We start from the raw sequence: 245 nt of genomic DNA on the forward strand, positions 1-245 counted from the left end.
GGGGGGGGGTTTACATGTCTGTGCCCATAGGGCCTCAAGCCCACTCAAAGAGAAAAAACTACTAGGTGATCCCTGTTAAGCAAAGAGCAACCTGTTAGGTTTTAGACAGACACAGCCCTCCTTGACTGGCTTGTGCTGCACAGCTGAAACTTATATTTTTTAATTCTTATTGAAGCTGAGATTGCTTTAAAATCCTTTTATATGCGATGTGACTGTTACAACACATATGACGATAGACATCTATC

The sequence above is a fragment of the Seriola lalandi genome, unplaced genomic scaffold (assembly GCF_002814215.2).
Source record: "Seriola lalandi dorsalis isolate HSWRI2012SDOR001 ecotype SW California unplaced genomic scaffold, Sedor1 jcf7180002054942, whole genome shotgun sequence".
Lineage (NCBI taxonomy): Eukaryota > Metazoa > Chordata > Actinopteri > Carangiformes > Carangidae > Seriola > Seriola lalandi.